General features: G+C 37.2%; 1 protein-coding gene and 1 long non-coding RNA gene across 5 annotated transcripts in view; one reads left to right on the top strand and one right to left on the bottom strand.

Moving 5' to 3' along the window:
- KIAA0825 (KIAA0825 ortholog) overlaps nucleotides 1-12,936 on the bottom strand; it is a 400,739-nt gene that overhangs the window by 112,112 nt on the left and 275,691 nt on the right. The window lies entirely within an intron of this gene.
- LOC140848890 (uncharacterized) lies at nucleotides 1,252-12,161 on the top strand. Of its 2 annotated transcripts, none has more exons than XR_012130160.1 (2): nucleotides 1,252-7,051; nucleotides 11,964-12,161. It is a non-coding gene; the product is annotated as an uncharacterized lncRNA (long non-coding RNA). The 2 variants fall into 2 exon arrangements; XR_012130159.1 differs by lacking the exon at nucleotides 11,964-12,161 and adding an exon at nucleotides 7,336-8,527.

The following is a 12,936-nucleotide window of genomic DNA, read 5'->3' as shown; positions in this document are numbered from 1 at the left end:
TTGATATTAACAATTATTATTTTCAATATTGTACATTGAAATGAATCAGTATTTGAAGATCTGTATAATTCAGTCAGCTGACATTTTCCAAATGAAAATACTGGATGTTACTAAATGTTACATGGTAAAGATCCATTTAAAGTGCAAGATGTGGTTTCAGATTACACACTGTCACTAACCTTTAAGAAGCCACCACTTGTTGAGTTTTGGCATAGTATTAAAAAGAATATCCACAATTATCTGAAGTGGTAATAAAAACATGCCTACATATCTATATGAGGTCATATTTGTTCCCATATACTTCAAGCAAAGTAACATATCAGAAGAGATTCAATGCAGAAGTAGATAATAGAATACAGCTGTATTAAGATAGACATTAAAGAGATTTTCAAAAATATAAAGCAATGCCACACTTGTCATTAATTTTTTTTTTTAAAAAAAACTTCTATTTTCCCATAAAACATAAAATATGGAACTGGCTTATTGTTATTCTCAAGTGAACTAACAAAATACTTTGAAAACTTCTCAGTTCTAATTTCTAATATGGTAAATATCCATAGGAATAATCTACATAAGCAAAAGCTTTTTGGGGTCCTAAATAATTTTTTGAATGCAAACGGAACCTGAGACCAAAAATTTGAGAAGCAATACAGCAGATACTCAATAAACGTCTGGCGAGTTATTGACTCAATGAAGCAATACAAAGGAAACTAGGAAGGTTGTGATTATGTAAGCCTAATTAAGTGATCAGGGATTCACTTTTGTGTGCTGCCTTGTTCAAAGACTTGGCTGTTTCCATACCTGTCACCATACTAAGAACTGAGTGAGCACTAAGTCCTACTCAATTCCAGGAAGCAATGAGGAATTTCACTGGAGACAAGTCAATGGAAGCTCAGTTTTAAATGCAAGCAAGATTAATTATTCTTTAAAACTTCCAAATGAAAGAGGATTCTCAGAGCAAATGTCTCCCTCATCTTGTGCTGGTTCCAAATATCAGGCAAGACTGTTAAGAAGAACTCTTGGACTTCCCTTAAATTGCTTTAGAAAATGTGAGTTATGAATACTACCTCACGGTATGTTTCCTGGGAGGCTGGATCACCAACCACACAATACTGGAAAGTAGCCAGTGTACTAGCATTGAAGCTGTGCTGTCACAACACAACTCCTCTGAGCGGGGTGGGTATGGGCCGGATGGTGCGGAACACTCACGCAGCTGCTGCGTGGTGAGGTGAAGTGGGGCGACCCCAAGGGGAGGGCACAGGAGCCACACTTCAAAGGCGCACTGAATTACAATGTCACAAACATGTGGCAAAGTTGTTGACTGCCAAGAACTCCCAGCAGCCAGACTGGTCTGCTATGCCACAAATAGAAACAGGGTGGTTCTTTTTGAGTAAAGGCATTGGGCCAAATGAGACTAAGAGGCAAATAGCAGCTGCAGTCCCATATCAAAGGAGAATCTTTATAATATATTCCATGAAAAAAGGACTGTTGGTCATGCTCTGCCTATCTATTCAGCCACACCTGCACAGATAAACATCAGGAGCATAATCTTGAGAAAATGAAGCACTCTGATGAATAAATCTCACACAATTTCTCAGTAAGCATCTTTTTTTTTTCTTTTCTGAGTATTCCCTTCACACTTAATTTATGCATCTTATGGCATAAATTGTTTTCAGCCTGGCATTCTAGTTACACTTGCTTAAGTTTCATTCTTCCATCTCTAGTGTAAACTTATTGAAGACCATTCATTGTGCCCTTCAAAGTCCATAGCACAGTGCCATATACATAGTAGGTGCTTAGTAAATACAAGTTGAATAAATGAAGTCTAAGATTAGCAAAATGGCTTCTTTAATATTTCAAAACTGTCAAAAACCTGCTGTCATAGTCTTATTGATCTAACAATTTGTTTATCTAACAAATATTTATTGAGTCCCTATCACATGTGAAGTAATATGCTAGATGATGTTGGTTATGTAAAGATGAAATAGACATGAATATTTCTCTAAAAGACTCCATAGAGAGCTAAAGATACAGTACAAATTTTGCTTTTTTGTTTTGGCCATATCCTTACCATCAACATCACTGTGGCTATGGAAAAGGAAGTCTTAGGAAAAAAGCAAAATCAAATTCATCAATGATATATTCAAGGAGAAAAAAGATGTTAGGCTTACTTTGCCACACTACAAAGGTGGACAGGATTTTGTCCATATAAAATAAGGCATAGTTGGTACAGAAAAGATATGCCAGAAAAACATGGTATGTCTATTTTACTGGGCCAGTTTGAGTCCATAGGTAGAAGCAACACAGCTCAACTGAGAAAAAGCTTACTTTGGAATTTACAGGAAAACAACCTTCAAGTACCATACAGGGGCTATGAGGAGCAGTTTCCAGTGGGTAAGATTAGTTACCATTGGCATATATAACAGAATAGGGTTGTGGAGTTTCCTTCTCAGCCTTTTTAAAAATGTAAGGTTGATTTTCAATATAAGATGATTATACTCTCTCTCCCACCCCTAGAAATTGTTGGATGACCCTTCAGGACCCTTTCAATCATAGGAATGTCAGTGAAAAGGACCTTGGTTGAATGAATGGATGAATGAATGTCTGAATGAACAAACACTATGGTAACATGTTAATGGGTAATAGACGAGATTCCTGTGGTCATGTAATGTCAATTTAAAAGACATCACTGAACCTCGTCAACGACAAGTTGTGTCACTCCAGGTTCCTACGGAGCCACCTTGCTCCCTCAGGTAGCCCTCTGAGACTCATCCATAGCATCATTTATGCAGCTCGCATTGTGTGTAATGAAATCCAACCTGGCATACGCCACACCTTCGCTCTTTCAGCATAAAACAAAGTGCAGCTTCCCCCACAGAGCATCCTGATTAAACAAATTAACTATGGCGCTGCCTGCAAATACACACACTAGAGTGCAGGAAATGAACAGATACAATGGCCAAGTCTGTATTTAATTTTAATTAAATTTCATTCTGTAGCTCAATTAATCCAAATCTCCAAATGTCAGCAGGACTTAGGCAAATGGAATGACATCTGCTGCACCGCACAGGACTATAAAACCTTCACTGCATGCTAGGTCTCTGGAAGCACACCAGGAAAAATGAAATATCTTTATTAAGTGTGCAGTAATGTATAGAAGTCTAACTCAGAATCTAATGAAAGAACATAAACTAGGGAAGAAAATTAGACTAAGAATGTGAGTGGTTATGGGTATGGCAGATATGCTCAGTTCCCTGCCTTGCATTATTTATTGTTTTAAAGTTGCATTGGCTTTATAGCTGTTTTCTTTAATATTTACCTAGTGGGCTTCTCAATCACCCAGGTTGGTTTTCTTTTTCTTTTAACTGACACAGATTTCTTTCCCGAGAAAAGGGAATTGGTGGAGTTGGGGTGCTCTTTCTACATAGAATATGGAGAAGACCACATTTACTATGTAGGGCCATTTTTATTGGAAGCCAGAGGTGTAGCAGAAAGAGTGTGGAGTTTGACAAGCCCAGATTAAAATTTTTGATCTGCCACTTATAACATCAGATTAGAAGATTTTTTAAAACCCAGACATTATTAATTAATGAGACTGTTTTCAGCTTGACGATGACTGGTTTTGGGAAATGTCTGTGTAGTGTTTTTATAAAATGTCAATGTGATCATTATTGTTGGATGATAAGAAATAGCTGAATCTTATTAAAATAAATTTGTTTTAGCATCATGTGCCAGATATCATGCTAGACCTGGAGACACAATGATGAATAAGATATGGCCCCTTCTCTATAGAAGGGAAAGGAATAGGTGAAAAAGAATCACAATAAATATGACACATTTCTGTCAAAGAAAGATGCCCAAATAATTAGGGAGGCCCTGGAGAAATGCCGGAAGCCAGGGGGCAGGCACTTTTCTCCTGTGAAGTGGCCCTGAAAGGTAAATTGGATGTGAACAGATAAACAGGGAAAAAAGCAGAGGGAAAAACACATGCAGAGAAAGGGTAGGGTAAGTAGTTTTGTCTTCTAGTTTGGGAAAAGAGTTCAAAGTTTGCAGAGAAATGCATATACAGTGAGGCACTCAGGGTTTTATCCTGTAGGCAATGGGGCATCTCTCCTCAGAGATCCTCATGGCAAGGCAACCCATCACCGGATCTGTATTTGAAAGTGCAGTGTGGAACATGGAGAAGAGCATGAAGGGGGGCAGAAATCACCATACAAATATGCCACTTGGGCACATAAGGATTATTTTGAACTAAAGATACTTGAAATAGCATGTGCATTAAGGTCACTCTGAGATTCCCTTTTCTTTCTGGAAGCAGGACATAAAACTCCCATGTGAAAGATGTCCTCCCTATACCAGGAAAAAAGAAACATTTTTGTCACCAGAGCTGAGGAGTAGAGACCAAGAGAAATTTCTGTACAGACTTTGTTAAAAATAAGTCTTATCTTCAGTTTCCCTGTATATTTTCATTACTTTTCCATAACTGTTAATCTTTGTTCAGTCTAGTACATGAACAACCAGGTCTAGTCATTGCTTTGGATCTTCATTTTCCTGTTGAGGCTCCCAGGTACATCTGAGCACCTGTATTCTTTTCTCCTGTTGAGCTTAGGTCAAGGTAATTCCCAGGCCCAGTCGAAGATTCTACGGAAGCGGAGAGAAAGTTCTGTCTCTACTGTAAGAGCAAGCTACTAGAGGCATGGAGTTCAGCTGGAAGGCATTCCCGGCTTCCACTAAATCAACACAAATGTGGAGGCTCACGCACAGGAGGAGAGCGGCAATTTAGTTCTTATTTACATGTCTGAGGAAGGGCTGATTAGAATGGGATGAAGACTGGTGATGGCTCATAAGACATAGAAAAGGCCTTGAAGATTTTTTGCATTCTAGGGAGGTGGGGTGTTGTTCTCATGAAAAATGGAGAGACAGATTTCAATTTAAAAGGAAAGAAGATGCCATAGATAGGGTGCATCCTCTAGCATTCTTAATGTTGAAGACTGAGGGATACGACATCAGCTAAAAATCTATTAAAGTTGTTTGGTTTTGTTTTTCACTACATGCATATATTTTGGGGGAAGAATAAAGCTTCTTGTATTTTGCTGTACTTTGTCTCTCAGATATTCTTTTCTTTTTCTCGTAATTCTTTTTCTTATGCCTCTCTAAAACTTTAACTCTCTTCTAATTCTACATTTTGATCTAAATTATGGGCTTACATATACAAATAGTATAATGCTTTAGGAAAGGTCAAGAAGGTTGTCTAACAAAATAGAAGGTGGACTGAACTGAAGGACTAAAGTTCAACATAATTAATATTAACTAGAAAAATTCTCTCTGTGTTACAATATTGAATTTTAAAATCAGCATATGAAGATGCAGCACTGAGATTAATAAGGACGTAGAGGAAGTAACAAACTTCAAACTATGTCATGGTCCTATTAAGTGAGATGTTGAATTGATGTGGCTCCCAGCATATTAATAAATCTGAAACAGGAATCCATAATGTACTGCTAATTTAATCAGGGTTAAGGATGGCTTTACTCCTGCCAGAAAGACAATGAGACATATGGATGTTAATGGTCCAAATATGTAAAAGTGAAAAATTGAAGTTGTAAAAAAACTTTGAGTTAATGAGTTAAATTGCCTCTAACAATCAATCTTAATTTATAGTGAGAATAAGTACATTAAAGCATTTCTGGTTGCATCATTTCATGATTTGTTTGCACTGAGTTGTAAGTATTCTATATACAAAATGAGGTATTAAAGATTGAAATTTAGAAACACCAACTTATATGGCTGAATGTTTGTTGCATTTTTTAAGGACCTGGGAAAGATAGTACCTAACTATGAAGTTGTATGATTCCTTCAAGGATGTAAAAAAAAAAGTTTGATTGAGGTTTTTCTTGAAGTCAGGGACCCTGAGTTTAGAGCTCTATCAATGTTTCTTGCAGCACTAAATTCAGGCAACTTGTATTTGTGATAGTTTGTTTTGTTGGAAATACCATCTATCTTGAATGATTATTACTTCTTAAGACTGATTTTGATGGTAAATGAAGTTAAATGTACTTTTTTAGATACTGAAAGTTAGGTATACATAGTTAAATGACAACTCTACTTTTTTCTTAAATTATCTGAATAATTTCCTCAATTTTTAATTTTGTTCATATATATGTGGGAATGGGAAGTCACTATATAAATGGTAGATTTCCCTCTCACCCTTAGTTTTTCTTTAAGATGGGAACCAAAAGGTCACATGATATAAATTAGCTATTTTGATATCATTTATTTATCAAAATAAAAGACAAAATTCCGCCCTGCCAGAATTTTATATGTGAGCCTAAGCCACTTAAAGGGCAAGTTAAAGTGACATAAAGCACCTATACTGAAAGTAATGAATGTTCATTAAGTATTAATTAGAAGAGGCTCCGTGAAAACATTACCAACTTTTCTAGATACCCATATATTCTTAAATAAGTACTGTTCACACATTACATGTATGAAAAATACATAATATCTAAGTAGGCTGCTTAGGCAATATCAAAGAGTAATCGGAACTACAAAAATGTCATAGTAAGATCTGCAAAGTTTAGTGAGAATAAAAAAAATTTAGAGGGGTTTGAAAATCTCCTTCTTGATTTTGATTTTGGCCTCCTACTAGAGATCCATTGTTGGACAATCCATTCAAACCCACAGGACTGTGTAAGGACCATGGAAAGGGTAAGTTACATGGAACATTGTGACAGTATAGAGTCACAAGCATTTAAAATGTGACAGATCTTAGAAATCACAATAGACCAATGACATCATCCATCATTCTCCCCATCTTCCTTTCCCACTTTTCCTATCCCATCCTAGTTCTCTCTCCCTCCTGCGTATCCCTTCCTTCCCTTTTCTTTCCTTCCCTTACTTTCTTCCAGTATTCCTTTTCTTACTGTTCCCTAGTGAATGCCCATTCTTTGCCAAGCATCATGCTAGGTACCAACAGAAGACACTTTGGATCAGGAATCTGTCTTCAGAGAGCATATTACAAATTTTATAGGAGGGCCAGCCACCTGAACAGGTAACTGTCACTCAACGTGATGATTAGCATGGCAGTGAAGGGCATCCTGAGGATGGCAGCTGAAATGAGCTGGCTCCTTGGGGGAGGCAGTTCTGAGGTGCATCTTAAAGTGTGAGTAGGATTAACCAGGAAAAAAGGAATGGAGAAATACATTTCAGGTGGAAAGGACAACATGCATGAAGCCCCAGATGAAAACAGCATCATATAATATCCATGTAAGAAACTTAGTCTGCGTGGTCACATTTGGTGGCCTGGGGAATGAGAGAATTACTTTTATATTTTAGAAGGTTCATACTGGCAGCAGAGTGGAAGGTGGATTTGAGAAGAATGAAACTGGAGTTTGGAAGACCAGTAGGAGGACTTTTTCTACTGGATTCCAGGTCATGGATGATTAATGCCTGAGGAAGATTAAAGATAAAGAACATTAAACATCATGTCTAGTAGATCCAGAATCAAACCCTTGGTTTTACCCTCCTGGTCCAGAACTCTCTCCACTATACCAGAAACACAGTTTCTTATCCTATGGTAAAACTGAAACATTTTGTTGTAGGCTCTGTTAACCACACATAAATCTTTGGGGATGACCAGATTACTGAGCTGTGAGAGCTCAGTGCCAATTTTTTTTTTACATGGAGCAATTCAATACTCATATATCAGGGGTATTTGGCAGCACACACTCATCTTCTGCATACAGAGTTGTGCCATTTTAGGGGGGGAGGAAAATCCCAACCAGAGCCCTTAATGTTGTATTCATTGTTATCAGATATTTGGAATCCATGTGAATATAAACATGTTGTATCCACAGTAAAGAGTGTGGGCTTTCTCCTGGTAATCTATGTGTAACAACTCAGTGCTGTTAGTTTTGATACCTATTTCATCACACTTTCCCACTGCTGGTGTCACTGTACCATTGCAGGTAATGAGGTAAGTGGTACACTTGAGTTCTTTATGTGCCAAGATGACAAAAGTTAATTTTCAATGCTTAAAAGATGAGATTGCTGGTGCAGACGGCCACTAACCACAACCAGCTGCTCCATAGATTTGTAGTTTGGAAAAGGAAGCCCATTTCTAAATTAGTAACATAACTCCAGGACAGGAGGAACCAAAATGCATCAGTGTTTTGAACATGCTTTGTCCGGGTCTTACTAAATAGCTGGATAATTTGACAAAAGTATCAACAATTCAGTTTGTATTCACACTAAACTTCTAAATGTCTCCTCAACATATAGAGAAAATCATAAATGACAAAAATATTATGTTTGCTTTAGATTTGTAAATAGACTTGAAAGATGCACCTATGGGATTTGCAAGATGATAGTTTTAATAGAGCCTGAGGTCTTTTTGGAGGAAGCAGGGAATGTGATCGACTACATACAGGTGTCCTGAATTCCAAAAGAAAGTCAATTGATTTTACACACACACACACACACACACACACACACACACACACACACACACACACACACACACACACACCATACCAAAAGCATCTTCTTGCACTTTGAATCATTTAAAGTACAGACACATGCATTTTTTTGGAAGTGGCATGAATGAAGAGTGCAAAAATAATAATTAGTTAAATCTAACCATCTCCCTATCTTAGCTACATGGAACACAGCAGTGTTTCTCAACTTACAGTTGCATGCTAGTACCACTTGGGAAGCTTTTAGAACAATCAATGGCCCAAGGCCCCGTTGTGGACCAATGAAATCAGAATTTATAGGGGTGGAGGCGCCTCCAGTGACTCCACTGTGCAGGCAAGGTTGAAAGTTACTTCTCAGATGGGATTCATCCACCTCTGCACTGCTGACATTTGGGGTCCATTGCTCTTTGCTGCAGGGGCTGCCCCCACGCACTGCAGGAAGCTCAGTGGCGTTCCTGGCCCTCACCCACTACATGTCAGCAGCAACACAACCCTCTGTCCCCGGTTGTGACAACCTGGGTATCTCCAAACATTGACAACTGTCCCTGGTGAAGAGGGGAGGGGAGGGAAAATTAGCCCTGACTGAGAACCACCGTTACAAGGGTGAAAAATCAGCCCTCCTCTCTCTCGGCGCCCAGCAGCTACTCTGCGGATGTCTACCTGTGGTCTGGTGTTGCTATTTTGCTGTCTTCAAAACTGCCCACTTTTCGTACCTTGTTCTGTGTTCTCCCTTCCGGCCAAATCTGACATAATCCAACATTCTACCAAGAAGCCCTGGCCAATACCCTGCCCATCCTGACCTCCTCCTGTCTTCCTTCGGTCATCTCAACTACACCTGCGGCCAGAACGTTAGCAGGCGGCCTCACAAGGATTCTTGTCTCAGCTGGTGGAAGATGTTCTCAGTTTAGCTGTAGACCCCCTGAAGGAATGAAGGAACTATCTTTTGCTTATTTTAGTACCATAGAATTTTTTGAAGGGGAAGTTTTAAAATATCTTATTGCATTTCTTGTTTAACCAGGCAATATTTAAGACAGTCAGATATACCTTAATGCAGTATTGGTTCTCCCAGTTAAAACTCCAGTTGGATATTTTTGAAAGATTCAAACTTATTTAATGGAGGAATATAACCACAAACAGCTAAGTATGTCTTTAAAAAGGACTTGCCCTGCCAGATTAAGACATACATTGAAGCTACAATAATAAAAATCATATTGAATTTACACAAAAACAGGCAAACTGAAGAATGGACCAGTATAGAGAACTCAAACAGACCTGTGGATATATGCGAATTTCATCAATGAGTAAAGCAGCACCACAAGTCAATTTTAGCATAGGGAAGGGAATGATCAACTAGGACATCTTGTGTGGCTAATCTTGATATGAAATATTGAAATTCACAGTTACTGTTTGATTTTTCTCATATAATTTCAACTCTCAATTTTTGTTTTGTCAGTTTCATTCCTCAAAACCAAGTTGCTTTTTTGGCTGGTTGCTTAATAAAATGCAACCTGCCTCTTCATTGTAAGAAACATTTCTCAGAATGACCAGTGACAAGTGAGTAAATTTGACTTGAATTTCCCAATGTGCAGAAAGCCCATTTGAAGGTAAATAGTTGTCTACTTAAAGGAGAAGAAAATCATAGGGGATACTTTCAAATGAAAATATGGAAAGTACAAAGTAGAAAAAAAGACACAAGGTGTAAAAATTCTGTGGGTGGAGAGAGGGTGTGTGAAATGAAGAAGAAAGCTCTGAAAATAGAAGCCAAGGAAAGCCAAAAAATAAGATGATTCTCAACAAAGCAGAAGAATGCAATAATTATCTTCAGAGGACTGAAACTTGAAGGAAATAATATAAACATTCAAGACTAAAAGGCAGGAGTAGGAAGGAATTCTAAATTCAGAGACCTTAATCTTTAAATATGAGCTGAGTGGTTACTACATTAAAAAATCTTTTTATTACATTTTGAATGAGTAATAACAGTACTACTCTTGATTTACTGAACATCTTTATGCCAATGATTCCAAAGTGCTTTGAAAATATCTTGTGACAGATATTATTTCCTTTTAACAGATGGAGAAATTGAGGTTACATAGAGCTTAAGTGACTTGTTCATTGTCACAATTAATCAACGGTAATGCTGAAAATGGAATTTAAAGTTCTCTGCTATCCAGTGTAGTAGGGACTGTTTTCCATCTCATGTTAAATGATCCATAATTAACTTACCATAGGAATAAAGTAGATTCTTCAAGAATAATTATGAAAATCATGCTTTGGTTAAGATTTGTGCTCATGTTATATCACTAATGAAAGCATAAAAGAACCCAAATCCTTAAATAGTTTTAGAAGAACCTGTTATTTAAATAAGACCAATGTAGACATGGTAGGATTTCAGCGGCAATCAGCAAATTGGGAGTTAAGTTTTAACTTAAGAAATGAAAAGTCTACTTGCTATTCCTTAATAACTGTCTTAAGAATTCTTAGCAAGGCCAATTAGTATTTTTATAATTACTTCCAAACTAAAAAATAACCTCATGTATGACTTAAGATTTTCAAGTTCAACACGTCTTTTTGATGTACTAAGCCTTCATAAGAAGAGTGCTTACACATACACATAAACGTAATTACTGAATGCCTCAACTGGCACCACAGGAACAATCTACTGATTTTCTAAGGGTTTATCGGTGGAATCTAGTGCTGATACATGTTTAAGTGAAGAAGCCAACCGGTTACTCAATTATATACTGACTACAAATAAGTGGTCCTTTGTCGACTGCACAGTCTACCGATGCAGATTCACCTAGATCTGACAGAAACAGAAAACAGTGTCATTTAAAACTACCCTCCCTGATAAACTTATAAAAAACTCAGAGAAAAACTATGTGTTTGGGCTGAATTCCCTAACGATGATAAATGAATGTGACATGAATCACCAGTCACTTTCCGATTTTGATAGTTTTCTCTTCTTTTAACTTTCATGTTCTCAAATTTTCTATAGTTTCCCAATGTCTAATCATAACTGATTTTTATTTAATAAAGGTGTCACCTTGACAGAATTATGTTCTGAAAGTATAGGAAGAGGCCGGCATTCTTGAGAAAGTCCACACACATCCTTGCCTATGTCATCACACTGTGAATTGGTCCAAACACTACTTACCTATACCTTATCCCATGCAAGAAAGCTGCCACAAACAGAATCCTTTCCATTCTAACAACCACAGCATTCTGTCTTAGCCAGAACCAATTGTCCTGCAGACAACATGTTAGCTTAACTCTTTTAGACACGATATATTTAGGGCCATTTCTACAGCAAAAATTCATCAGTGTCCTCCCTCCCCTCATTTCTATTGAATAAGTATAATCTTGGAACCTGTCATTTAGTTCTCTCCACAATGTGGATTTAACACAACTTCCTAGTACTAATATGTACCAGTCAAGTGGTGCTATTTTGCTATTCTTTAAATACATCTTGCCCTTTTTTCTTTACCTTAGGCTTGCAAAGCTGTCTGCCAAAAATGGTTCCTGACCTGAAACGGCCCACCTTAAATGGTACCCTCTCTGTGCAACATCCCGATCTACCCATCATCTGTCTCTCCCATCTCCCCTGCCCGGCTCTCCCATACTTCTATAAAAACATTCTATAGAAGCATGACTTCTACTAAATGTATTAGGTGTTCTTTTCTTCATGGTTATTTGTGTGCAAGTCTCAGTTTCTCTCACTTGTCTGTGAGATTCCTGAGGGTAGGTCTCTATCTTGTGTATATGCTCGTGTTTCACACTCAGTGGGTGCTTAATACATGTTCATTGTATGAATAACTACAAAAGAAGAAAAATATTAGAGGAATTATGTAATATAGTCATACTGGGAAAATAAAATCAAGAGCTGCACATATAATATTCATGAGCTTATAGCTCAGCCTAGGTATTGAAATAATTACTGACTTCTTCAAAGAGAAGATAATTTCAGGATACAGATATATTTAAGGCAGGAATTTTTATCTACTTTGTTCATTGATGAATTCCAAGTCCTTAAGATAATGTCTGGCATACAGTAGGCATTTAATAAATATTTGTTAAATGAATACATAAATACCCAAAATCAGTTATTTTAAAAAATGCCCTGCCTTTTAATATGTTCCTTAGATTTTTATTCACCCTCAATTTCCTGATATTCCAGTTAAAGAAATCTAGCCCAATCTCATTTTTTTAAATAATACCTGGTAATGTCTTTGAACAGAGATATTAAGAAAAATACAAAACTATCCATATTGAATATGAGTTTTGCATATTGAAACACCTTATTATGAAAAGACAGACACCTGAACTTTTTTGAACAGATAATATGGTTTCAGGTTGTCCATGATGAAGACAGCTATGTCTTTATGTTGATCTTGTGAATGGACTTAACTAAAGTTCATTAGCAAGTTTAAGCTCTCTAGCTCTTGCCTAAGTTTAACTGGGCTGC

This window comes from Manis javanica, chromosome 1 (assembly GCF_040802235.1).
Source record: "Manis javanica isolate MJ-LG chromosome 1, MJ_LKY, whole genome shotgun sequence".
Lineage (NCBI taxonomy): Eukaryota > Metazoa > Chordata > Mammalia > Pholidota > Manidae > Manis > Manis javanica.
The sequence above is the reverse complement of the archived record's forward strand: the minus strand, read 5'-3'. Positions and strand labels throughout refer to the sequence as shown.